This window comes from Hippichthys cyanospilos, chromosome 10 (assembly GCF_059441005.1).
Source record: "Hippichthys cyanospilos isolate Australia breed blue-spotted pipefish chromosome 10, RoL_Hcya_1.0, whole genome shotgun sequence".
Lineage (NCBI taxonomy): Eukaryota > Metazoa > Chordata > Actinopteri > Syngnathiformes > Syngnathidae > Hippichthys > Hippichthys cyanospilos.
Genome location: NC_142378.1, coordinates 3,213,820 through 3,240,984, shown reverse-complemented (window position 1 = coordinate 3,240,984; position 27,165 = coordinate 3,213,820). Strand labels below are relative to the sequence as shown.

The 27,165-nt window shown below is 37.9% G+C and overlaps 1 long non-coding RNA gene across 1 annotated transcript in view; it reads right to left on the bottom strand.

Moving 5' to 3' along the window:
- Positions 1–26,905, bottom strand: part of LOC148416627 (uncharacterized) — a 71,763-nt gene extending 44,858 nt beyond the window's left edge. The window contains exon 1 of the long non-coding RNA XR_015866952.1: positions 26,824–26,905. This is a non-coding gene — a long non-coding RNA (uncharacterized LOC148416627). The remainder of the gene's footprint in view (positions 1–26,823) is intronic.
- Between the last annotated feature and the right edge of the window lie 260 nt (positions 26,906–27,165).

The window sequence follows — 27,165 nt, the reverse complement described above, 5'->3', positions numbered from 1 at the left end:
CATGTGCTAGCTGTTTGCAAACATGATGATGGCCTTGGCTAACTGCAATTCACTTGAGAGATATTCATTGATTTGGAATATGTGGCCCGTGAAAACACACACACGCGCGCGCACACAAATGTGAAATAGCGAGAGGTCTTGGCAGAGGCTGTTAGCATGTGTTGCTAATCGTTGGTGTCGTGTTTGAGTGTGGTCAACTAATCCAAAATAAAATAATAGCCATGCCATCAACAATTTGACTCAGGGTCATGTGTAATTATCTAAAAGTTTCAGCAACTTTTGCGCATAATCCTTATCAAACAAATGTTTGGAGTATTTTTTTTCCCCCCTCGATAACAATAATGATATTGTTGGGTCAATTTGACCCGGGGTCAAGTGTAAGTCATGTGTAATAATTCAAAAGTTGCAAAAAACTACACGCAACATTCAAGTTTTGTATTCGTGTGTAGCAAAATTTATATTGTTGTGTTATGTTTGTTTCTTTGGAACAGTAACATCCTGGATCAATTTGACCCGGGGTCATGTGTAACTATCCAAAACTTTGAGGAATTTTTTGATGTGTAATCCTTGAACAATAAATCTTAAGATCTTTTTCCCCCATCTGAACCAACAATGATATTCTCGGGTCAATTTGACCCGGGATCATCCAAAGGTTTCAGGAATCATTTTGGTGTGTAATCCTTAACGAACAAATCATGATTCCTTTTTTTTACTCTTCAGAAACAGCCATAAATTTTCTTGGGTCAATTTGACCCGGGGTCATGTGTAACAATCCAAAAGTTTCAGGAGCTTTTTTTTCTATGTTATCCTTAACCAACAAATCTCATTCCTTCTTTCTTTCCCCCTCAGGAACAGCAATAATTTTCTTGGGTCAATTCGACCCGAGGTCATGTGCAATAATCCAAAAGTTTCAGGAAATTTTTAGGTGTAATTCATAATTAATACATTTTATTCTTTCTTTGTTCCCACTCAGGAACATCACTCAGATTCTCGGGTCAATTTGACCCGTGTTTTGCTTATAAAATAAGCATTCGGGTATTTTGCAGGTGTGGTTAACGTTTAATATTCCCCAAAACGCTAAGTGTAAGTCCTGCTTAGGTCTTAACCGACGCGTTCAAGCCGATGTGAAAGTGAATCTGCTGACTTTCAAACTCATCACGGCGGCGTGACGACAGCATGGCGAATCCGAACGCACGGTCCCAACGTGAGCGAGTCAAAAGGGAACAACCGGATTGACACCAAAATGACTCGGCGACGGAGTCACAGAAGAAAAAAAAGCGTCCCGCGTCCTCGCCTCCGCCATCTTAATGGCCGATTCGTCACCGTGACAACCATCGCCACACCTCATTCGGGGATGTCCTGTAGTTATGTTCTTCAATTATGTCTGCCGCTTTAATGTCATGGCTGCATATCCATATTAAGTCCAACCGCTGCAATTTTGGCTGCCTCCCTGAAATGCAACCGTCTCACCCAGGAATCAAAGGACAGATAGCGCTTCCTCCGGCAGAGCGAGAGAGAGCGAGCGAGCGAGTGAGAGAGAACGAGAACGAGAGAGAGAGAGAGATATTTGCATTCGTTTTGCATTCTTCCAGGCTACATCTGCAATTTGAGGTACAACATGAAGATTTCAGCATGCCAAGCAACTTTCAAGGAAAATGTGAGCTATGACAATTTATTCTCAAACGCACTTTGGATTTCATGCGCGAGCGAGCCTCTCAAAACATGCTCGATATTGAATATGCGCCGCGAACCGCTAAAGACGACCTTAAAGGAAGGCCGCCAATGCAAACCTTGCGCCTTGTTGTTTTCTTTATCGTAAGCGCGCTCAGAAAGTCACGCTTCCAATGCTCGCGCCACAAAGGATTAGAATAAATCATCGCTTCCAATGCGCTTTACTTAAAATTTAGGATATATATATATATATATATATATATATATATATATATATATATATATATATATATATATATATATATATATACACACACATAAAGTCCAATCCCGATCAGCTGGCCATGAGATGCTAACGGATCAAACATGGATTCCGGTCTCGTATTTTTTGTAGTATTTGTACTTTAACCGTATCCTAAATTTTAAGTATAATATATACTTAAATATACTTAAATATATACTTACAATATTTTCAAGATGATTAAGGTTTATAAACGATCTTTGAGCTACTTTTTTAAGTATCTCCTGTTCTCCACTTACTTTGGAGGTCTTTGCCATCTTGATTCTTTAACGGTGGTAGATGGCATAAAAGGGCTTTTCCTTCTATGACAGCCCATCTGGCTCCTTCTCCTCCCTGAGTTTCTTTTGTATATTTGTTATATATATTCCAAGACTCCCGTATAATAATAAGGTACACATTGTGTTTTCCCAAAACCAGGCTTATGCCGCGAAGATTAGTTTTGAGTTGTTGAGTTATTTGTGATAATGTTATTGTTGTTTGGGATTTCTACAAAAATAACTCCATTTCCCAGCAGCCACAAGGTTCAAATTGAAATCGAAGAGTAGGGGAAAAAAAGGGATTAGTAGACGATACGCACCATTGAAAGACGAATGTGGCAAAACTTTGAATCCTAAAGGTAATTTGTAGTGTCCGATAGACCTAGTACCCGGAAAGAACCCACGCAGGCACGGGGAGAGCATGCAAACTCCACGAGGGAGGACCGGAGATGAACCCAAAACCTCCAAACTGTGAAACGTGCCAACCAGTCTTCCGCCGCCCATTATTTAATCGAGTATTGTAAATATTGTGCGTTTGCGCACAAATAAAAAAACAGGCCTGACAGCTGAATGCAAAGTAGCACCAATCAGGTTGAAGAACACCTGCTTGGAACACGAATTAAACGAGGATGTATTTGTGTCTCGTGGCGGCGAGTCTCCTGGCAAAGAGTTCGTTTACATTTTGCACTTATTATTTCCTTTTCAACTACTTGGAGAACATTCTGGCTTCTATTACAACCTCTTCAAATTTAGCAGACAAAACATCTCATCCAAGCTTGTGGATCACCTTGAACCACAATGGCTACCTTAACAATCTCAGTCTGACAATAACATAGCCACTTGTCACAAGAAAAAAAAAAAATTCTGAACAATACAACAGCAATGACCTGAATAAAATTACTTTTTTTTTTTTTGTCCGTCTCACTCCACAATCCTTGCTGAAACTACTTATTATGTTTGGTTAGCAAGGGAAGGATTTTGATAATTACTTCTCTCTTATAATATTTTCAAGATGATTAAGGTCTATAAACGATCTTTGAGCTACTTTTTTAAGTATCTCCTGTTCTCCACTTACTTTGGAGGTCTTTGCCATTTTGATTCTTTAACGGTGGTAGATGGCATGAAGGGCTTTTCCTTCTATGACAGCCCATCTGGCTCCTTCTCCTCCCTGAGTTTCTTTTGTCAGAGGGATACACTGAGCAGTTTTAACATTCACCATAATTCTCCAAATATAAGACACACTTTTTCTCCCAAAAATGAAGGCCACAAGTCTGGGTGCATTCTGTAAATGGTTAACCTAAAGATTAGTTAGCTCATGTTAGTTGTTACGGCATTATTTTCAGTAAAAGAAGCGAGCGGGCTGAACCAACGCCCGAGTCGAATCGTGACTTAGTATCGGCAGATCCTCAAAAACAGGTGACTTGGACTGCAAAAAATACGATCCCAACATCCCTAATGTCTGGACGCCATTGAACGCAACGCTAGCATATTGACAACTCTTTTCATCGGCGGATGCTAACAAGAAGAACAAGAACTCATCAATAAAATTCAAGTTTGGCAACCCAACCGTCAAAGAACTCCCACTAAAATAAATCGCAGCTCGAAAGAAGGAAAACAAACGAGTTCAAAACGCGACCAAACACCACCAGACGGAATTTTTTCCTACACGGGCGTACGGTACGCACACGCTATCTCTCCGGCGCAGCTCACAGGCATACTCGATACTCCCCTCAATTAATAACGCGGCTTCCAATCTGTCACGCAATTACAAATTGCAAAAGCAACTGCCCTTTAAAGATACGTTATTGGTGACTAGTAGCTTTTCTAACAACAGATAGCGGCGGCGTTGTCGGCATAGATGCGCAGGAACAATAACCAAAATCATTTTCTTAATTATCTCCCCTGGAACTAATGTCGCAGATATGTGTGTGAATTAATTACCGGAGCTCGATATAACAGAAGGAGCAAAAGGAGGAGCGGGCATTATCCGCGGCAATCTTTTATTTTTTTTTATTTTCCTCTTTCTTTGCCTCGCCATTCATTAAGGCAAAGGCGACTGTCAGTCACTTGACGAGACAAAACCCTGATTTCCAGAAATCAAATTAGCGCTGAAAACAGAGCGAGAGGACGGACGGGAATCAACAAAAGACAGCCGAGACCTTATTGTCAGTGTTGATGAGAGACACGAATGCGTCTTTCTTCTGTTTGTCATGTTTTTTTTGTTTTTTTTTTCCATACAGTGGCTTTTCTGTAGGCTGCTTCGCTCCATGGTTGAGGTCAACCGCTTTTCAGGGCGCAACTCCCTCTTTCGCTGCTCGGAATAATGAATATGACCTTGTGACATTCTCTCACTCACACATTCAGCTCCGGCTCCTTATTTTTCTCGTTATTAGCATGGACGTACCGATCGGGCTTTAAATCGAGTCCGTATATTTCCGCCCGCCGGTGCGTTAGGCGTCGGTTTACCTCTTTTGTCCGTCCCTGCTTTTCTATCATATTTCAAGGTGAAAGCAAGAAGGTTAACTAAGATGGAGGCTGGTGGAAAAAAAAAATGGAACTTGTTGAAGATTTTACAATGAAGATGACAAAATGCTTTGTTTCACTTTTCCCTCTCATTTCAAAAACAGAAGACTCAGACAACCTCAAAGAAACAAAGACTTCGTGCTGTGCGCTGGAAAGTTTTGAAATTATTATGTTCATAAAAATCACAGGTAAACGATTTTTTCATCTTAAGCCTCCTGGTCAAATTTTTCTTAGTTAAGGTACGTATATATTAAATATATTGATTAAATATGGCATTCACATACGGAAATGTGAATTTGAATGCATTTTTGTTGCAATGTTTTTGTTTTTTTTGCAACTTTTTGGATAAAAGGGCAAATTCCGGGTCAAAATGACCCAGGAAAATTATTCAGGGTTCTGAGGGGAGCAAAAGGAATCATGTGATTTGTTAAGTTATTTATACAGTACACCTGAATGTGAATATGAATGCATTTTTGTCGCAATGTTTTCTTTTTTTTTTCAACTTTGCAATCTCGGGTCAAAATGACCCAGGAATATTATTGTTTCCTGGGAGGGGGAGATCATGTGATTTGTTAACTCATCTATTAACATTATGTGACTATAAATCCATATTTGTTGCAAAGTTTTATGAAACTGTTCAAATTTTTGCAACTTTTTGGATAAAAAGGCCAAATTACGGGTCAAATTGACCCCGGAATATTATCGGTTTCTGAGCGGGGGAAAAGGAATCATATTATTTGTTCGTTAGCTGGATTACACACAAAAACACTTCTGAGACTTGGATAGGTAATCCGATTTGTTCTGTTATTTATACACATGAAGGTGAATATGGAAGCATTTTTGTTGCAAAGTTGTTTGAAAACAACTTTTTTGAAAAATGGGCAAACCCTGGGTCAAAATGACCCAGGAATATTACTGTTGTTTCTTACAGTGGGAAAAAGAAACATGTGATTTCTTAGTTAGCAGGATTACACAGAAAAACACTTTTGAGACTTTGATAGTCACACATGACCCTGGGTCAAATTGACCCGGGATGTTATCATTATTCCAGCGAAATAAACATGGCACACAGGTAAAAATGTATTGCCTTTGCGACTTTGTGTGTTTTGGACATATTTGGACGATTAAACACAGCTCCGGGTCATATTGACCCAGAGAAATGATTGCTGTTCTTGAGAAACGACCAGTAAAACACTGTTTAAAATCGGATATATTGTATATATTCCTTCACGTGGAGCGCAAAATTTACGATGCAGACTGCGACCCGAACCTGCTTATTGGACAGACATAAAGCACCTTTACGTTTCATACATTTGAGATTTGAACCTGCAGCCTTTGGGCAAAGTAATAAAAAAAATATGACAGAAAAAATCTATCACGGCATGAGTCAGAGACACTTGAAAGTAAACACAACCCCGCCATAGATAACCACATAGGTGGCTAATCGCTTCTTATACGAGTCTTTCATCAGTCTCTCATCCATCATTCGGTTCTGTCACGGTTCAGTCTCGGGTCACCCAATTAGGTGATAAAACATTAGCGCCGTGTGTCTATTGAATCGGTACACACGCGCCGCTGTAGTGAGCTACAAGGTCGCTCGCTCGCTAAAGAAAGCCGCCACGACTTGGCTTAATGAGTTGGGTATTTCTGCGTATTCCCATGCTTTCGGATGTGATTGAATGTATCCGCGGATATGTGCGTTCAAACGGCAAAACGGCATTCTTGAATAAACGCTTTAGGTTACGCGCGAGCCTTGTATTTATGAATTTTTGACTGAAATAGATCTCAAATTCAATCGAATGGTTTTCTCCACTGACTTTTTTTTTTACCCATAATTGGGTTAGTTTTGAACCCAATTTAGAGCAGTGGTGTCAAAATCAATTTAGCTTGCGGGCCGCAAACATTTGATGATGCAAACATTTCATGTTTTTCATTTCTTGAAAAAATTCAGCTCTACTAGTCCTGGTGTCCTCATTTGAGGACATCCTGGCCCTTCCAATGGCGTCTGATGTTTGGGTGTGATGTGATTAGCTTTGTTGTCTTGCTGAGACAAAATGGACAAAACATTGGACACAACTAAATACGATTGCTCTCCCAATTGAAATGCATATTTTTTTGGGGACTGAATGAATCAATATTTTTTTTTTTTTATTACCATTTGGTTTTGTTTTGTTTTTTTTTCTCAGATTTCCAGCAACTTTTTTTCAAGTTTGTTTCAAGTTTGGCTAAAGGAGTGTCTAAAAATGTCAGGTGTTATTCATTCAACTAATTAATTATGACTTCAGTAATTGATCAATTTTCCCTAAAGTAATCAATTAAATCAGTGCAAAGTCCCTGTAAAGTAATTCTTACTTTATTGATTATTGTAGTATTTAATTACCCAAAGTAATCGATTACCTACTACCAGCCATTTTTAGACAGCAAAAAAAAAAGAAACAAAAGTAAGTGGGATTGAATGTGAGCGCTCTTAAAAAAAACGTAAAAAGACGTATTTGGGATCGAATGAGTTAAATGCTGATGTGACTCGCGGGATTAAAGCTGAGGAAACCGAAACCGGTTGATATATCGAAAAAGCGAAGCATTTACACATGAACCAGGCACAGGTAGAGCAAGAAATGTTCTCTTCCCACACACCCCCTCATTTGCCTTCACACACTCCACCTTTTGCCCCCCCCCTCCTTCATTAATACTTTCCTGTGCGAAGCGAAGAAGAAAGCCGTCCAATTATAAGCGGCTCGGCAGCGGAGGGGCTCAGCGCCGCATTTATTAGGAGCTCATTTGGCTAAGCGGGGGCTAAACACAGTGCACCATTTAGGTGGGGGGGGGGGGGGGGGGGCAGCGGGAAGATGCGCCCTTTCCCAGTGTGACATTAAAGGGAACATCCCCGTATTCTGTCCTAATCCAAACTGATTTGAGATGGCGTGGGGGGGGTAGAGAAGAAGTCTTGGATTATTTGTTTATGATGGGGGGGGGGGGGGGGGGGGGTGACGCCTCTGCTTCTCCAGATTTACCGTCTTATACAGTCTCGCTGCGCTTAATCGCCCCCCCCCCCCCAAACGCAACCCATTTACAGTTCAAAGAGTCTATATCTATCGCCGGCTATATTACGATGAGTATTAATATCATCACCGTATTGGAGACGGAGAAGTCTCAGAGGGGGAACGTCAGAGGGCCGATTAGCACAATATCATGGCTGCCCAAATATGGCGCGCCGTTCTTTTCAAAGCGTGACCTTACCGCCGAGACGCTCGGCGCGCTAATCGGAAACGCGGATTGCGTAGCTTTGGAAAGTTCGAGGTGTTAGTCAGCGCTTTCCGACGACGACGACTTTATTTATTTCTTCCTTTTCGCATCGTCTCCACAATCGCGCAAGGACTTTTCCACCCGCGGGTTGTTTTTTGCTACACTTTGAGGACATTGAAGTGGAAGGAACTCAATAGACCTTCAATTAGTGCGAAATTGATTTGGAGCCTTTCTTTTTTTTCCTCCGACTAAAGTTAACCCAAAATTGAAATTGCGCATATAAAAACTGGAGCTACACTGAACAAATAATTAACGAAAAAAAAGTCCAGAACAGAACAAAAATGCCTTGTTTATATATATATATATATATATATATATATATATATATATATATATATATATATATATATATATATATATATATATATATATATTAGAGCCCCTCCAGGAAAGAGAAAATGTGTTGCACGAAGAAATTGGAAAAAAATGACCCAAAAATGGCCAAAAATTGCATAAGGGCTTTTTAATGGTGTGACAGGAAGGAACAGTATATTTTTCTTTTCAAATTAAGAGCAAGTCAATTAGAACATCTTAATGATGATTATTTACATTTATTTATTATCATTGCATTATTGTTATTGTTTATTCTTGTTGTCTTTATTTTTACCTGTTTGTTGTGGATTGTTATTATTGATTTTACTGTATTATTGAAATTAAGATTTTCAATCAATCAATCAGACAAAATAATTACCTGGATTTGTTTAACCCCCCAAAAAAAGAAAAAAAATCTTGATTAGTTTTCATTTTAAAGGCAATCTACAAAAAACGTTTTTTTTTATTTTGAATGCGTTCACTTTTATTGAGTATTTTTTATACTATTTCCAAGAGTGTAATGCACTGCCTCCATCCTCATTTTATTGACAAAAGCAAAATCCAGACAAAAAATGTTTTTGATAGGAAATCTGACATGATAGTTTACAAAACGGCAGCAATGTGGCAAATGGCATCAAATTAAAAAAAAAAAAAACAAAGATTTCCTGGGATGCTAAATGAGCCGGATGAGAAATATGTTTTTTTTTTAAAATGGACAGTGATAATTGCTCACCCACTGGGCCTATTTTTTTTTTTTAAGTATGCATTTTGAGTGTGCGTAATGCGCTGAGCAGCATGCATGGGTGGCGTGACGCCAAAGCGCATCTCCCTTCTCCAAATAAGCGCCCGGCTATGTGCACCTGCTCCAATTATTATCCTATTAGCAACAAATACTGTGCAATTAGCAGTGGAAAACCTCACACCCGGGCCGCTACAGCCTGCAAAAATCCAGCCAGACAGAAATTAGCGGGGAGCGGCAACAGCCGTGATCAGCGGGCAATTAATCAGCAGACACATGTTTCAATGTGCCGAGCTCGACACCTTTACTCCGAATGGGGGGGTGGTTGGGGGGGTACACATGCGGCAACATGGCAAAAAGTTGCCAGTGTGTGTTGATATTTATACCGTATTTTTCGGACTTTTTTCTCATGATTTGAGCCCCGCGTCTTATAGTCCAGTGCGGCTTATCTGTTGTTGTTGTTGTATTTTTTTTAAGCTAGCAAATGTGTGTATCTGTGTGAGGCTTCAATTTATAGAATTTTGAAATAGAACTGAAATGATTTTAATCAATGGCTGTGCTCAAAAATAGTTTTGAAAATATATTGTTAAAAAAAATGTCTAAATTGAATAAGAGAATGTATAAAATTTGGGGCAATTTTTTGTCATGTAAATTGTATATACAGTACACAGTATATATGATTTAAGTTATGTATTTATGATGTATATATGAATTATGTGCAGTGTGTTTTTATGTTCACGAAAATAATCTATCAAACAAAGGGAGACAAAAAAAAAGATGCTATTGAAGTTCTGATTTTGAACTGCTATTTAACTAACAGTAATCTGTTAGTGTTGAAAATATCCATCCATATTTTCTATTATTATGTTTGGACTAAACATGCAGGCATGTTCAGTCTGTTAAAAAGAGGATGTTTTACAAAAAAATACCAAAAAAACTAAATAACCACAAAAAGAAAAATTATAATCTTTTTGCGGAAATATCTCATCTCCTGCGGCTTATAGTCCAGTGCGGCTTATCTGTGACAAAAATCCTATTTTTGCTGCTGCGGCTTATATACCGGTGCGGCTTATAGTCTGGAAAATGCTTTATATATATATATATATATATATATATATATATATATATATATATATATATATATATATATATATATATATATATATATATATATATATATATATATATATATATATATATATATGCCATATATGCCAGCCTCCTTCTTCTCCATTTTCTTCATCATCTCCTCCTCCTTCTTCATTTTATTCTTCTTAATCTTTTTCCTCCCTCCTCCTCTTTCTTCTTCTCTTTCTTCTCCATTTTCTTTTCCTCCTCCTTCTCAGTCTTCTCCTCTCCTCCTCCTTGTTCTCCTCCTTATTCATCTCCTCCTTCTTCCTCTTCTTCTTCTTATCTTCAATAATCAGTAAAAAATAACAAACACATGTTATTTCAAACATGTGTTGTCTGTCTGCTGTATTTCGTTGTCTTTGCGTTCTTTGTTATTTAGCTAGCTGTCTTGTTGGCTAGAGTATAAAAATTACTTGTTGGCTAGCTCACCTTTTCAAATTAAGAGTAAATTGATTGGAGCATGAAGCAGCATTTATATATATATATATATATATATATATATATATATATATATATATATATATATATATATATATATATATATATATATGTACACTCACACATTCTGGTAAACAAGAAATTAAGGTTTTACGATATAATTGTAAAATACAAAAATAATAAACCGTAAGAGTCGGAGGCTTTCCACAGCCATTTTGTGGCCTTAATTGTGACAGCAGCTTCACATGTCTTTTTGCACTTGCTGTTAGCCCCGCCCCTGATGACTGTCAAAACAGCAGTTAGCCAAAGAGGGTGAGATGGAGCGAAATGGGCGAAGACGCGCGCGTATTTGTCTGGGTCGAGTGTTTATGGAGACGCTGGCGCATTTCGGGAGGCGGTTCGAGCTGACAGAAGCGGTGGAGTTGCGGCCTTGAAAATTGTTTTAGGGGGGGCTGTCATCCGGCGTACGTGGAATGTATCCTTTGCTCTTTGGGCCATTTCTGTGGGTGCGTGTTTCTTTTGAGTGTGTGTCCATCCTCGTGTCCTTCCAGCTGGCTCGGTTCCAGAGAAACGTGCGCTCAAGGAAAATTCCGACAAGGACTCACTTTGCCTGCACATAAGTCGCACTGGACTACAAGCCGCGGGGCTCAAATCATGAGAAAAAAGTTGCAGCTTATAGTTCGAAAAATACGGTACTAAGTATAAATTATAAAGAACTAGGAAGTACTACCCCTTAAATAGAAACTTGGGTTATTAGTAATTTCGTCCAGCTTGTTTTTATAATACAGTTGCTTGCTAGTTTTTAGCTTGACAAAAGTGTTTTTTGTTTTTATGAGCATTCAAAACTAACTGACTGGGCATGATCCTACCTGATCAAATTTGACTTATTTTTTAAATTATTTGTTGAGACACTTTTTGATAGTAAAATTGTCATAATATATATATACAGTACATATATATATATATATATATATATATATATATATATATATATATATATATATATATATATATATATATATACCTTTTTATAATTTATATATTTATATTCAGATTATTTTTGGGGGGGGGGAATAAAGTGACTGAATGACAGAAAATATTTTACTGTATATTTATTCGAAAAATCGTTCCAAATTTGATCAGAATTTTATCATGAAACTGACATGAAACTGTCTGATTTATTCAATTTTGGGACAAATTTTCCTTGTGGTATCTTTAGGCACATTAAACTGAGCCACCGAAAAATTGATTGTGTATTATTTGCTTTGTTGATGGCCCTTCTGCTGAAAAAACTGTCACCAATGACGTCGTGCATCCGTATGAAACTGCGCGAAGGCGTATGAGTCATTATAACAATTTAGCAATAAGCAACTTCATGTTCCAGTTAATTTGCTCTCAAATTGAAAAGATAACCATACTGATCCTGTCAAAGCCTGAAATATTGTATCAGCAAGACACCCAAAGTCCTTTCACGCGACCCCTTTGAGAGAGTTTCACCAATCAGCAAACAGCGAACATGAGATTGAATTTTTGAAGGTAAAGTGACTACAACAGCAAGGGCAGGTGCGACACACACCCGATGAGCAATTTTTTTCTTTTTTTTTTTCTACCAGAAAGACCCTGGTACGTCCCGCATTGAATCGAAGGCCAAAAAGTACATGTTCACAGCATTTAGTTGATTTTGAATAAAAACGTCGACACAACAGGTGGCTCACACCAAGGCTAATGAAATCCGATGAAAAAGTTGACATCCGCGCTCGGGGTCGGCCACTTTTACACCGACGGAGGTAAATATCCGAGATTCAGATGATGAACGGGCAGAGGTCAGCCCCCCCCCATTTTTTTTTGATACGGCAGAAAATCAACACCGATGGGCATCCGAATCTCGCCTGCCACTTGACATAAACTGACAAAAGTCTCCTTTGGTAAACTCCTGCTATCGTTCCAATCAATACTGAACACGTGAAAATGTTATTAGAATCCCTACAACTGATGATGGGCGCTGATGATCCCAGGGAAAAGGCTTTATAGTTGCAATAAAATAAGGATTCGCAATTTTTTTTTTAATTTACTTAAGTACTGATGTAATTTTGATACCAAAAGTTACTCATTGATTAGGTACTGCAGTTTAATGTAATTGATTTCTGTAGGGACCAAAAGTAATAAGGTAAATGATTAAGTACTAAAAGTTCAACAGTATTTGAGTACATTGATTATTAAGTGCGGAAGTAATTTCAATAATTTAAGTCATATATTACTTTAAGTACTGCAGTATTAATGTAATTGATTTTTTTTTAGGTACAAAAAGCACTAAGTTAATTGACGAATGAGGTACTAACATTTCTAAAGTAATTGTTTCCTTAGAGGTCCTCGAGTATTAAGGTATTTGATTACTTTTGGACCAAAAGTAAAGGTAATTGATTAAAAGTACTTTTGTATGGCGGTAATTGATTACTTTAAGTCGTAATGGTTCTCAAGTAATTGAGTACATTGATTAGTTAAGGTCTGAAGTAATTTTGACACTTAAAGTCATTGATTAATTTATATACTGCAGTATTAATGTGAATGATTTTTTTTAGGTACAAAAAGCACTCAATACTAACATTTCTAAAGTAATTAATTCCTTAATGTACTCGAGTATTAACGTGATTACTTTAGATCCAAAAGTACAGGTAATTGATTACTAAATACTTTTGTACGACTGTAATTGATTACTTTAAGTAGTAATAGTTCTAAAGTATTTGACACTTTAAGGTCCTCAAGTAAGGATGTAATCGATTAGTTTATGTACAAAAAGTACTAAGGTAATTGATTACTTAAGGTACTGAAGGTTTTAACGTAATCAATTACAGAAAAACGTGAGTTCAAGCCACGAAATTTGTGATAACGCAGCGTAATTTGAATGATAAGTAATTTGCTGCGAGTACTTTGAGGAGTGAATGTACATTTAAACCCATTTCGGCTTCTGTAATAATAAGTAAAGAATTTTTTTTTTCCAACATAAAAAAAAAGTTGAATTCCAGGCTTCGATCTGTTTTCGCCATCCTCGTTAACAAACTTAACTCGACTTCCCTTTCTTCTCCAATCTTCCTAACCTCCCGTTCCTTTCCAGTCACTCAAAATGACAGGAGCGTCAAAGGACGCCCTTTCATTGTTTCACATGCAAATTTGGACAAGAATCCCAATGAAATAAACGTCTGCTTTTAAGTGACTCATTCATACACAAAAGAGGGAACGTCTGATTGAACAAAACGCCTCTTTTCCAGCTTTTGTCCTCTCTGCCCCCCCCCCACTTCATTTACATTTTGGGAATAACCTCACCCCCCCCCTCCCCAAAAAAAAAAGAAAAAAAAAGTCCACCCCGAAGTGTTCGTCTGTGATTATTATTACTAATGGTTATGCGGAGGCGACCCCCTTATATGGGCATCACGGGAAGGAAGGGGGTGTCACACGGAGAAATGCTTCCTTTTCTCTCGACGTGAGTGGATAAGTGCTACATGTCATCGTCATGTTTAAAGACGCGCCGCATGATATCTTTGTCATCGGGGACGACGGAAATCACGCTCGGCGTCCCGGCTTGTCAAAACAAAGCCCCGAGAGAGGAGAGCCCGCTGGAAAGGTGTCATTTGGAATCAAATGAATTATCTATGTCAAAGAGATGAAGATGTGAAAGGAAATGTTCATGTTGTAGTCAAGTAAATTACTGGAGCTTCCAAAAAAAAAATTTTTTTTTTTGACCGGTTGAGGACTTTTAAGGAGACGGCAAGAAGCTTCTAATTGAATTTGGGAGGAGAGTGATGCCTGAATAGTCTTATGGCATTTGTGTATTAACTCATTCAATCCCAAAGACGTATTTTTCAGTTTTTGTTTTTTTTCAAACGCAATTCCAGGTACTTGTTTTTCAGTATTTTTTCTTTTTTAAGCACTAAAGTAATTGATTGATTAATGAACTTAAGTGTGAATGTAACTGAGTACAAAAAGTACTAAGGTAATTGATTACTTTAGCTACTCAAAGTTCGAAAGTACTTAATTATAGTAGACACTTAAGTACTAAAGTAGATACTAAATGACCTAAAGTAATTGATTACTTTAGGTACAACTAAAATAATTTATTACTTTAGGTTTGAGAAGCTCAAAAGTAATGGATTACATTAGACAGTATTAAAATAATTAGATACTAAATGTACTAAAGTAATTGACTGTTTAAGAACAAAAAGTACTTTAGGGACAAAAAGTTCTAAAGTAATTGATTACATCACACACTTAAGTACGAAAGTAATTTAGGTCATAAAATTACGAAGTCACTGATTATTTTAGTATTAATGTAATTGATTTCTTTAGGGACAAAAAGTACGAAGGTAATTGAGTATTTTAGGTACTAAAAGTTCTAAACAAATTGATAGCTTAAAGTATTGCACAATTAAAGCAATGGATTACTTCAGGTACAAAAAGTACTAAGGTCAATTATTACATTTGACACTTAAGTACTACAGTAATTTAGATGTACTAAGGTAATCGATTACTTTAGGAGCAAAAACTGAGGGTAAATTAGGTACAGCAATATTAATGTAATTAATAGATACAAAAAGTACTAAAGTTATTAATTATTTAGATACACAAGACAGATAAGTGAATTGCAAACATATGGCAGCACAATGGAAAGACCAGGATGTCCTTTATTGAGGACGCTAGGACTTAGTAGTAGCAAAAACCGATGTCCACTACAGTGGACACAAATGAACATGATGGCACTCAGAAGGCTCTATATGGAATAATTTGTAAAAATCCTAGTGAGTGATGAAGTTATATCTGCTCACGCTGTGAGAAAAGTGTCAGATACCGACTTGAAGACGTTCTTCTCCGCATCATCGTCCTGACAGGAGAAGGACGAACAATCCAAGTCTGATCCGCCATTATGAAGGGACAAACCGAGATCCTTTTTCAAACAGCTCCCGCTTGAAACATTCAATTTGACTTGCATGGAGGTTGGGAAAATTAGAGTCATTAATTCATGACACGGCGTCATTGAAAGCTCTGTTAATTGGAGACTGCATCTTTCAGTCAAACATCATTGAAATGGAAGATTGAAATAACCCAGTTAAAAAGGCGCTGACCGCTACTTTTGGATAAAAGTACTGAAAATCTTGGGTCGAATTCATATAAAAAGCTTCCCTTTTGAACTACAACTAGATGTTTTTAACCCAATGTTCAAAATACTATGAAGCCAAAAAAAAAAAACATTGAAGTAAACAAACATCTAACCCAAATTGGGTCCCAAAATATGTGACCCAATTTTTGGGTTGGAAAATTTAAACCAAATTGTTGGGTAAAAAAAAAAAAAAAAAACACTCCCTAAAAAATGGTCTCTAAAATGCTGTCCTCAAAAAGTGGGTTGTTTCATGGGTCATTCATACAACCCAACTTTTAGGGGTAAAATAAATGACCCAAAATGTTGTGCTAGTGGCCCCTTTTTACACATGTTGGGTTATTGTTGACACAAATGCTTTGGGAATGTAAATTTTTCTCATTCAAAAAAATCATTTGGTCAAAAATTACCCAAAATGGGCCCAAAGGCTATAACATATTGGGTTATTCATTCAAAGTCTTATTTTGTCCAAAAAAATGCAAACTAATGTTATTTTTGTTTTGACTCATTATGGGGGGGGGGGGGGGTGTTTTGTGCAAAACAACCTTGGTTCAAATTGACCCAAATATTGGGTCAGTCCTTTTGGACCCATATTTGGGTTCTATTTCATCTGTTTTTATATTGTGCTGTGCCTTGAGATGTCATCAGAAGATTTCTTAGTTTGATTGAAAATTTAATTGATTAGCTATTAATTAATGAGTTTTAATCTACACATTTTGACTCATTGACGCTCCTTTTAAGTCCTAGTGTCCTCAGTCCAGGACATTCTGGCCTTGGGTCTTTTGGTGGTGGCAATTCATTTTGCTGTCTCTCTCTTGAGACAAAATGGACACAAGCGTGGACACGGATGAAAATGGGGTCTCAGGAGGATTAAGTAGTTTTACACTTTAGTCCCCATCAGCAACCATCAAGAAAAAAACCACCTCGGGTCCTAATTAGCACATTTTGCACATTTTTCCGAACATTTTCTTACAATGCCGCTGTAATGCAGACGTTTATCTGCTCCGGTCTGCTCGATTAGTACAATTGTCTCCCAGGTGAAATGAGACGGTTTTTAGAACGGTAACCCCTGTATTTATTGCACATCTTGTCATGATTTGAGCGCCTGCACTCGTGTGTGAAATAATAGCAGGTTCCATTGATTTCAAGAGGACTGTCCTTCTCAGTGATGATTGTTAATAATGGTTGTTACCTGCCACCGCAGTTATTTTTTCGAGAGAGTGGAGAGCGTTTCAATTTGGGAGTCTGGCTTCAATGAGAATGCTGTCTACTGCTTGTGTATTTTGACTAAGTGAAAATGGGAAGAAAAAAAAAAAGATGTTCCTAAAAGATTTTTTTCGGTTCTTCGGTACCCTTGGGTACGGATATTTACGAACCTTAATGGGTCACAAATAGTTTTTTCAATGGGTCCGAGGTCCCTTTTGCACATGCTTTTACGTTATACTCGGATTTGATTTGGACTCGACTTGGTACTTGACTTGGACTCGTGGACAGGGATTTGAGACTTGACATTGTGGACGGGGACTTAAAACTTGACTTCGAACCTAAAGACGTGGACTTGAATTGGATACATGGTCTGGGACTTGAAATTTGACTTGGACTCGTGGTCAGGTTCTTGAGACTTTACTTGGAACCTAAAGACTTGGACTTGAGGTCAGGGACTTGGACTTTACTTGGACTCATGGTCTGAGACTTGAATTGGACTCGCAATCAAGACTTGAGATTTGACTTGAACTTGTAGTCAGGGACATGAGAGTTGACTTGGAGTCGTGGTCAGGGGCTTGAGACTTGGATCTAAAGACTTGGACTTTTGGTCGTTGACTTGGACTTGACTTAGACACATGGTCAGGGACTTGAACTGGACTCGCGGTCACCTACTTGGGATTTGAATTTGTAGTCACTTGAGAGTTGACTTGGAATACGAACCTAAAGACTTGGACCTGTTCCCAAATTGTACTTGTGGTCAGTGATTTGGAATGTATCTTGGACCCGTGGTCAGAGAGGACTTGAGATTTGACTTGGACTCATGGTTAGGGATTTGAGACTTGGCTTGGAACCTAAAGATCTCAGGACTTGTGTTCAAGGACTTGTTCTTGACTTGGACTTGTGGTCAGCGACTTGCGACTTGACTTGGCCTCATAGACTTGAACTTGTGGTTAGGGACGTAAGACTTGACTTAGACTTGTGGTCATGCACTTGGACGTGACTTGGACTTGTGGTTGGGACATGGACTTGATTTGGACTTGTGGTCAGGGACTTGGAACTTGACTTTGACTCACAATTAAGGTCTTGAAAATTGACTTGTATTCGTGGTCAGGAAATTTGGACAAGACTTGGACTTACTAAGTCTGTGACCATGAGTCTGAGTCTTTGACTCATGGTCACAGACTTAGTCTCGGACATGTCAGGGACGTGCGACTCAACTTGGTACCTAAAGACCTGGACGAGCATGTCAAAGACATGACCGTACTTGAAGACTTGGACTCCTCTTCATTTTTTTTTCCCAAAACAAATCTAGGACCACACGAGGGGTCCCGCGGTCCGGATGCGGCTCGGGGACGGCCTATTGAATACCCCTCGCCTCGTCCAACGTCCTTGTTAGGCGACTTACTCTCTTCCCGTTTGAAGAGAAACGTGCGCTTGTCCGGGACGGAGGGAAAGTTCTTGGCGTCTCTGTTTTCAAGCCTTGATGTGTGACCGGCAGCTCCCCATCCCTCCTCCACTTCCTGTCTTTTCATGCAACGCACCTTACTTTACCTCCTTGAACTTATATTCACTCTCTCTCTCCGTCCTCCTCCTTTCCCTCATCTTTTTCACCTCCTCCTCCACGCTGCCCACCCATACCGTCTCCACGGGGAACTGCTTCACACTGAGAATGAATCAAAAGGCGAAAGAGAGAAATATCCTTTCAACACACACACACTGGCACACACACATACACACTTGGACCATGGGACTGTGTGGGAATGAACCAAGGGGCCTCGCTCAAATCCCCGTCTCCAGGCAACCAGCAAGGATATGCCGGGGGAACGGCATTAAAGTCGGCCCGAGACTACCAAACACACGCGCGCGCGCGCGCGCACTTTCCGGTTCATTCTTCATGGCGTTCGGGGTGTTCTTAAAACCCATCGGCGACGAAAAAAAAAAGATATCTGCGTCGATATGCCGACGGCTCGCGCGGAATCAATGAGCTGGATATGACACAACGATGCGTGTTTGCGCGCGCGTGTGTATGTTTCTGCCACCTCTGCAGCTGGCCTTCATCAGCAGATTAATAAGCTCAGTTGCCACGCCGACTGGAACCTAGTGACAACCATCCCGACCCGAGGCATTATGGGTAACGGACCGACCGGCCGCAAGCTGGCACTGTTTTTACAGCTCTGTTTTGTCCCCCACTAGGCTCCTCCGTGTGTGTGTGTGTGTGTGTGTGTGTGTGCATGTAAGTGTGTGTGTGTGTATAATGCTTCATTACCATCCCTCTCAGTGACATCATGTGGTCACAGATGTTTTTTTTCCTCCACTTTGAGGACCCTCGGAAGCACACAAACACACTCCGGGAAAAAAAGTTTGGGATTTACTTTCTCACACAATTTCTTTCCTCTATGACTCGCCATAAAATACTTTTTCACGCCGGTGAGGTGAATGATGAAGTTGGCTGAGTATATCAGATGGACAATATAAACATCAAAATAGTTGGGACAAAAAAAAGCAACTAAACAGTAATCGGTCTTTTTTTGACGCATATCTGTATGTTTTTAGAGTACAGAATTCCATTAAGGTATTTAAAATAAATAAATAAAACACGCAAAATGAATAGGTTTCATAAAATCGAGATTAATTTTTTAAGCTAAACCGGCAAAAATTTACAGCTAAAAACATTTACGTCAAAGACCCCGCTTTTGGGTATTAATTTAAATTTCGGGCAAAAAAAAAAATCCGAGGCAAATGAGTAAGACCAGTTGGGTTGAAAATTACCCAATCATGGGTCAAAAATGGGCCAACCGCGACTTGGACCAAGTAACAAAAGAACAAATGGGTCAAATTTGGATGACCTAATTGACCCAAAAAGGTGTGTTGGGTTATTTACGACCCCGTCGTTTTTAGAGCATGCATTTTTTGGCACTCTTAAAAACAGTTGTGGAAAAAAATAAGAACCCAAATTGGGTGGAAAAAAGACAGCCCCACTTGTTGAATCAACTTGACCCAACAATATAAGAATAATGGGGTAAACAATAACCCAAATCGGGGACAAAATGGACCTACTCTTTCATAGTTGTTTGGTCCAAACAAATAAATGGCTTGTTTTATATAAAACAACCTCAAATATTGGATTACTTTATACAAAAGAACTCAGAAAGTCTCCATTTTTTTCTACCTAAATTGCTGTTAGCTTTTAGTTTTTTTCTCTTGTATTATAAAGTTGGTTGACTAATTTTTTGGCCCGTACGAATTGATCAATAGTCTTAAGTTCTAAGTACGTGAAAAAACTTCTTTTATTGCTTGATTCTATGATTTGTTTGACATATTTCAGTGCATTTTCACATGTTCAAGTGATATTTAACTCTCAAATAATTGTTAGCAAAATCAATCTTAGAAACCGTCTTACATTTTCTTGTATTGAAAGGAAGGCGTATTAGTGACATCCTGACCTCAATTAATTGATATTACAAAAACGGCGACTTGTGTCCTTGTACAGTGCTGTGTGTGTGTGTTTTTTTTTTTTTTTTTGAATAATCTTACTTTAAAACGTTGTGTCTTCACTTTCATAAATTTTAGGTCTTTTCACAAACTGATGACAAACAAAATACTTTTTGACAGTCACTCTGACCTTTGACCTTTAACAGGTTCTGTGCACAGGCCCGACTGCTGTTTGGGGTCAGTGTATTTTTTTTTTTTCTTCCCACCTATTGTTAACTATTACACAGTGGCCGCTGTGAGCACTTTACTTTCCCCTGCAAGGTCATCATGAAATGTTAGAGGTGACAGTTTAAGGGTAATTACAATTAAATTAGATTTTTAAAAAATGTAAAAATCAGTTTACTGCCTGAAGAAACCTGGACCTAACTTTAATGTTTATCTACAAAAAATATCCAAAAGCAGCAAACATATATATATAAATATATATATATAAATATATATATATATATATATATATATATATATATATATATATATATATATATATATATATATATATATATATATATATATATATATATATATATGAATTTTCTCCATATAAATTGTCCAGGTCGCGGCAAGAGGGCGGAATGAGCTTATACTGGCCCCTAGTGGTGAAGGGTTAGGAGTCATCAAATTCTTCAGGACACGTACATAAATGGAAAAACACACACACACACACACACACACACACAAAATATGCAGTCTGTTTGTTATTTTTTGTTTGGATTTGTTGAGAACGGACTCGAAGTGAGCTTAATAATACAACGAAGTGATTCCAATAAAGCGGGGACGAGTAGAATGAAAATGAAGACAGGGAATAATGAGAAAAACATGGAAAAACATGTCCGTTTTTAAATTCATGTTATAGGCACTTAAATTTTGTGAATATATTTAAATAAACGCATAAATAAATAGAGAGCATCTGTTTTTCATTGTGGTGCAAGGTTACCAAGACCATGGCATGTATATATATATATATATATATATATATATATATATATATATATATATATATATATATATATATATATATATATATATATATATATATATATATATATATAGTTTATATAAAGTAGAGAAGTATGCAAAGATAAGAAACTATTTATGACCAATTTTTAATAATTTCCCACGTTACATTTAAAGAAAAGCTGTTATGTGGGTTGTTTAACAAATGAATGAAAAGTATAAACCTTGACTGATTATCGCGTGTTTAATAAATTGATCAAAGAATTTTAAAGCAAGCCTGGCGTCCCATTTTTCTGTACGCGTCCCGCAAACAAAAAAGTTTGGACACCCCTGTTATGGCATATTTGATTTAAAATCCCCTAAAATCCCCAACCTGTTGATTTGTGTCCACCGAAGTGGACATTTTGTCTCAGCGGGACAACAGGGAGAATTGCATCCGACCCAAACGCAAGAGATCTCATCGGAGAGGCCGGGATGTCCTCGACTGAGGACACTGGGACTTCGTTGGCTCCAAAAACAAACGAAGCGAACGAGTCGTCTTTCGTAAACAGAGCAACTAAGGTTGAGAGGTCGAAAGCTAAGGGCGAAAATCATTTGACATTTGGTCCGCGTTCAATTATCCATGACGGCAAAGGTTGCAGTCTACGGGCCTCGGTGAAAGCTACTTTGTCTGACGGAGCTCCGTCCGTCTTAATGAAGCAAAAAGAGTCTTAAACAGCTTAACCCGGTCTTCAGGTTTCGAACTGTGTAAGGCTATACAGTGAGTGTAATGATGCACAAAGCCACGGCGACCGCGTGTGTGCGCGCGCGCGTGTGTGTGTAAGGTGCGGGGCCAAAAGGAACGTTGTGCATGTAGCCTACTGTACAATTGTGCTTGTGTGTAGCTATTAAACTGCTGGAGAAAGGCGAGACGACATCAGAGTCCATATTAAAGGATAATTACAACGAAATAATAGGCAACTGTTTCAGCACCGCCGGATTATCACTGCTTTATTGCTCCTTCGCCTTGTACGGATATAGTGTGTGTGTGGGAGCGTGTGTGTGTGTTTTTCAAGTTTTCCCTTACTCCTAAATCAATGATTGTTATCAGTTGCTCCTTGATGGATGTCTGAATGGATGCCGGCCATGCGGTGTTTCACAAAATAACACGTTGCCTTCTAACGGCATTTGCTGGTTAGTTACGTCTTTGAAAAGTTATTAGTTTGATTATTATGTTCACTATTAAAGTGGTGCGTGTACCTTTTGCGCAGCGGTACTCAATTATGTTTTGCAAAGCCCCCGCAGGGAAGGAAAAAACAACTTTCATGCCTCCCCCACTCGCCGCGCCGATTATGAATAAGGTTATCTATAAATGTTGTGTAAGTATAGCTAAAGCTAACTTTCAACAACTGTTAACTACTTTTTTACAGTATTTATGCAGGTTAAAGGTTAGTCTAAAACTGAAAAAGACAATTATAAATAAGGTTATCTATAAAAGTTGTATGTATAGCTAAAGCTAACTTTCAACAACTGTTAACTGCTTTTTTACAGTGTTTATGCAGGTTAAAGGTAAGTCTAAAACTGAAAAAAGACAATTATAAATAAGATTATCTATAAAAGTTGTATGTATAGCTAAAGCTAACTTTCAACAACTGTTAACTACGTTTTTACAGTGTTTATGCAGGTTAAAGGTCAGTCTAAAACTGAAAAAAGACAATTATAAATAAGATTATCTATAAAAGTTGTATGTATAGCTAAAGCTAACTTTCAACAACTGTTAACTGCTTTTTTACAGTGTTTATGCAGGTTAAAGGTTAGTCTAAAACTAAAAAAAGACAATTATAAATAAGCTTATCTATAAAAGTTGTACGTATAGCTAAAGCTAACTTTCAACAACTGTTAACTGCTTTTTTACAGTGTTTATGCAGGTTAAAGGTTAGTCTAAAACTGAAAAAAGACAATTATAAATAAGGTTATCTATAAAAGTTGTATGTATAGCTAAAGCTAACTTTCAACAACTCTTAACTACTTTTTTTACAGTGTTTATTCAGGTTAAAGGTTAGTCTAAAACTGAAAAAAGACAATTCTAAATAAGGTTATCTATAAAAGTTGTATGTATAGCTAAAGCTAACTTTCAACAACTGTTAACTACTTTTTTTACAGTGTTTATGCAGGTTAAACGTTAGTCTAAAACGGAAAAAAGACAATTATAAATAAGGTTATCTATAAAAGTTGTATGTATAGCTAAAGCTAACTTTCAACAACTGTTAACTGCTTTTTTACAGTGTTTATGCAGGTTAAACGTTAGTCTAAAACGGAAAAAAGACAATTATAAATAAGGTTATCTATAAAAGTTGTATGTATAGCTAAAGCTAACTTTCAACAACTGTTAACTGCTTTTTTACAGTGTTTATGCAGGTTAAAGGTTAGTCTAAAACTGAAAAAAAAAACAAGTACATCAAACTGCCTGAAATAAAGAAATATATAGGATGCATATTCTTACTTTCTTGCTATTTCATGACAAAAAAAGTCTTTCCCCTGGGTTGTGCAAGTCCTCAATTTGACCATTTAGATCACAGGTGTCAAACCCAAGGCCCGGGGGCCAGATCCGGCCCACCACATTACTTTATGTGGCCCATAAAATACTAATTATGATTTCAAGTTTCTGGCTAAAATCCCAAATTTGCAAGCTATCTTCAAATCTATGCATTTCTTGTTACCCTTTGAACAGTTTTTATCAGCCTCTGATTTAAAAAAAAATAAAATAAATAAATAAATAAATATATATATATATATATATATATATATATATATATATATATATATATATATATATATATATATATATATATATATATATATATATATATATATGGAACTTTTTCTGGCCACAAGGGTGGTGAAAAGGATCCCGTTTGTCTGACTTGGTCTCGATCAAGCCTGACATGAAACTCCGCAGTCGCCAAACAATCGTCCCTCGCATGAAGACAGCGGCTTCAATTTCGCCTCTGTGTCCCAGCTGAAAATTAACGCATTTAGCTTTCATCAGACGGCTCACTTTACAACCGCAAGCAGCATTTACACGAGAAGGCCCCGGCCTCTTTCCATCCATCGTTCAGTGCCGGCGACTCCACCCCGAAGCCTCGCCGGGTTTCTTCCTTTGAGGAAAGGTGATCCCCAGAATAGCTGGGAGATCAAGCCGGGAAGGTGTTAACTGCAGATAAATGCGATCAAGCGTCTCTGCTATCACGGCAGAGTGGCTGGATGGCTCGCCCGGCGCGTTGCCGCGCCGACACGGATTAGCCGTCCCCCTTTCTCGGGGAAGCGGACAGATGGAAAAGATGACCGGATCGGCCGGCCGGCTTTCGACATTCGCACCCGTATTTTCATTCGCTTCTCGGGGAATTGAATATTTAAAAAAAAAAAAAAAAACGTAAACTACCGTTCACGACTATATTCACGACGTTAAAGATGGATTTTCGCTGGGCTGCCGCTGAATGTTTTACCGTAATTCCCCAAATATAAGACGCACCCTTATTTTGGCGATCAAATTCTAATATTTTCTATGTTACTCTATGTAAGACGCAACACGCAAGACGCAAGTAAAAACTATAAATCTCATCTTCCTAAACTCTTTATTATTCCATGTGTTCATACAAGTAAGGTATTAATTTGTTTGGCGTTAAGTGTAAGATTGTGAGTGTAATGTTGAACACACTCGAAACAGTTGTTTTCCTCGCGACGCAGCTCGAGTTCATTTTACCATAGATACCCAAAGTTGCGCACCATCCGTGTTCATGACTGTGTTTATGAGCCGAAAGGAATCAAATGGAATCACTTTCAATGTTCTCTAACCGCTACACACAGTTCCATACCTTAAACCTCTTAATTGAATCACCTGGAGACATCATAAATTTGAAATGATCCCCTCCGTTTTAGTAATATTCCTGTGTGTGAACGCGGATGGACTCGGACGTTGGTTCAGTCTGCTTGCTTCTTTTATCGAAAATAATGCTGTAAAAACCTCAGCTAACGCTAGCTGCTGTCAGCTGCAACAGTGACTTGCTGTTACCAGTCAACTTTTAGCTAGTCCCATTACGGTAATTATTATGATAATACAGACGATATGTAAATGGGCATCTGTGCGTCAAATCTCGGCTTGTGTGTTGAATAAAAAAATAAATAAATAAATAAATAAACAACAATTATATTGATTACAATTATAATTTTTAAGTTACCGTTTATAAAAACGCACCCATACTTTTGGCCTTCATTTTAGAGGAAAGTGCATCTTATGTTTGGTGCTTTACGATATATATATTTATTATTTTCATTTTTCTAAACCTGATCATAGCAATGGACCAAAGTCAATATTACAGTGAAACTTACTGACCAGTGTTTCTTGTTGACAATTTGAGGAGAAAAGTGAGCAAAAGTGTTTCCAAGAAAGAAAGGGAAAAAAAAAGCTTTTAGTGGATGTCAATCTCCTTATAATGAATAAATATTGAGTACTGTTAAAATTGTTATGACTAACACACTATCATTTTCAGAGGCTGCCATTTCGAAATGACTTTTCAACACAAAAACTAGTCCTGCTGCCACTCTGCTCAAATGGCACTGACTAACAAAAATAAAAATTCAACAACATGGTTTTCAAACAAACAGAAGCTATATTACAAGCCATGCAACAGAGGGGGTGCTCACTTTTGCAAATTGGCAAAAATGGCCTTTCTTGCATAGAGAGATGACAAAAATGATCTTGAATGGCATTTACCAATGGGCCTTTGAGGTTGACAAACTAAGATATTACATCATCATACAGCCGATTGCTTGTTTTATCATTAAAATCGAGGTTAATTCAATTTTACAGTAATATATTCTATGTCATTGGCTCGCAAGTGGGGGTACGTGAAGACACTTCATTGTGTAGCATGAGATCATGTCGAGTCTGTTTGAATGCTTTTTAATACCGTGACAGGAGCAGGTCGTTTTGCTTTTCAAAATAAGAGCAAATTAATTGGAGCACAAAGCAATGTATTGCTTAACAGCCGTATGCCGCTATTTGAAGTTCTGTACAGATGTATGTTGTTATTAAGTGATGCAATTTTATCAATATTGCGTTTGTGGCAAAAATCAACCTAATTTGATCAATTTCAGGACGCGGCCATCACAGTTGCTCAGGTAACAACCAATTGGGACTCAGCTTGTAAATGTCACATGACCACAACAGGTGTGTGCATGTTATGTCACTTTCAGCCATTTTCAAAATGGCCGCCTCTTGAGATGGGAAGTAAGTGATACATTCACTTACAATGCGACATGTAAATGATTGCATTAGAATAGAAAAAAATGATATCAGCGATTGACGTACCTGGCATCCGTGCAAGCATGGATTTCATTCTCAACATAAGCGTTAATAGTTCCCCACACATTAGTTCCTCGTAACCCTGAACAGCTGGAAAGAAAACAGACGCAGGGATCAACATTGACCAACCAATAAGAATTGTCATGAGCTCCACTGTCATACTATCAACCAATCAAAAACAAGATTTATAGATTATAACATTATTGTCACCGATACTGATATAGAGTACCTATACAACTATTACTTCTGATAAACAACATTTCCCTTCAAAAACCAATTACAGATAATTTTTGAAAATATAAATAAATAAAAGACATATACTGGGGTTAGGGGTTAGGGTTAATATCT